We start from the raw sequence: 2,300 nt of genomic DNA, 5'->3' as shown, positions 1-2,300 counted from the left end.
TTGTAGGAGCTATGAATTTCACTATCTATGAATAACGAATCTACGCATACATGAGTCATACCCCCAATATACCGGTAAGCGTACTTTTACATAATGTCAGGTTGTCTCCTTTTGGTACATCAAAGGATACATGTCAAGCATACGGGTTCATTATCTATATCAGGATTAAGATGATAACATATAATTCGTCAAAAGGGAATTGCTTTATTGAAATGGAATTATTAATTAAAATAGTTCAACTTTGGTCTGACCCTATATCGATTTCACCATTAGAAACTATATAAATGTCTCTACCCATGGAGTCCCACATCCGACGACCAAGACAAACCGTCTCCGTTAGGAAGTAGACAACATAACAATGTTAACATGAATAAAGCGCCCAACTTTATTCCCTTGATTGTAGATCATATGATTTAGACTATCATATTTAGATTCATGTCTTCCACATGTTCTTCTCATTACATGCATGACCTGAAGATTTAGAATGACAGTCTCAGACTTTCAGTTTGCGTATCATACATTCAACTAATATGAACATAAAGAGGACAATACATGGATATATGAAATAAATAAATCTTTATTAATAGTCAAAATATCTTAAAGAATATTGTTACATTTATTCCTAAGGGCATAAACGCTAACATAATTAACATTAGTTAATAATTAGCCAAAATAATTAGTAATTAATCAATTTTAATTAACTAATTACATATTTATTAATGATAAAACATTCATAAATTAATAATGCATCAGCCAAACATTGATTGATTGTGGTGCATCTGTCAATTAATGATTGACTGATATAAACCAAACGGCCATTTTTGTAAAATAAAAAAAGATCGGCCACTTATGAAATAGGTGGTAAAAAAGCGCCACCCAGCCTAATTACCCTTTCAAGAACATGGAGAAAACATGAATCTAAAGATGATAGTCTAAATATAAGATCCGCAATCGAGGAAGTAAAGTTGGGTGTTTTATTCATCTTAAGATTGTTATATTGTTTACTTCCTAATGGAGACGAAAATGGTTTTCTCTTGGTCATCTGAGGGGGACTCCATGGGTAAAGACATCAATATAGTTCCTAGTGGTAGAATCTATATTGGATTAGACCAAAGTTGAATTGTTTTAATTAATAATTCTATTTGAATAAAATAATTCACTTTTAACAAATTATGTGTGATCATCTTAATCATGAGATGAATAATAAGCTCGTATGCTTGACTTGTATATTTTAATGTACAAAGAGTGACAATCTATTATGTAAAAAGTACGCATACCGATACATTGGAGATATGACTCTTATATGCGTAGATTTATTATTCATAGATAGAGACTCCATAGCTCTTATAAAAAGTCAATGATGTCCGAATTATCCGTGGATTGGAAAATACGAGTGCTTGGTCATTAGAGTACTTTGTGTTATCTAATGATTTACTATTTGAACTGTTATGAATGGTGTTTCTCCGAGTGAGTAGTAATAGAACATAAGATAAATAAAATCGGAAAGGTAAACTGAAACTTGACCTCAAGTTGATTATGGATATCTAATGGGAATGATACACTAATGTAATAAGTAATGCACGAGAGCTAATTGGAGCTTTGTAAATATACTGTATAGATTGAAAGTGCAGCTCTAGGCTTTTAATGGAATAACACTAGAGTTTATAATTATGTGATTAACTTGTCGGTGAACAAGTACTATCGTGATTATAGGAGCTTGATTTATATATGTTCATCAAGTCCCTTTGCTAGCTCATATACTTTCCTATAATGATATGATATATTTCCAACATATTGTAACTTATGTTATTTTTGCTATAGGTTTACAGCTAGGTATGATATTGGTGATTAATTCGTGAGTAATTTATATTGATTGAATTAATTGTTGAATTAATTCAAGATAAGTTGATTGAATTATTGTTTTTAGTTTTATTTAATATGGAAAAACTATTATATGACTATTTTAATCAGATGACTGCTATATTGGGTTATATGAATTAAAACCGAAGCCCTATGCAAGTTTTTCATATTCAATAAATTGAGAAAACAAGAAATCTCATCAGTACCGATCGACCTGTGACGAAGGCTGGTTGACCGGTGGGTTTATAAAAACACTAGCACCAGTTAAACCGCTTAGTACTACTAACGTGGAAAACTGACTCAAATTCAATTATTACGCGATTTTGACTTTGAAAAACCTAATTGTTGTGGGAATATAACTTTCTAAACTCTATAAATAGTCTAGTAAGTCTCATTATTAATCAAAGCACTTGATAGACTTTTTAGGGGCTATTGGTAAT

The sequence above is a fragment of the Morus notabilis genome, unplaced genomic scaffold (assembly GCF_000414095.1).
Source record: "Morus notabilis unplaced genomic scaffold, ASM41409v2 Scaffold911, whole genome shotgun sequence".
NCBI lineage: Eukaryota > Viridiplantae > Streptophyta > Magnoliopsida > Rosales > Moraceae > Morus > Morus notabilis.
Note: the sequence above shows the minus strand (reverse complement) of the source record.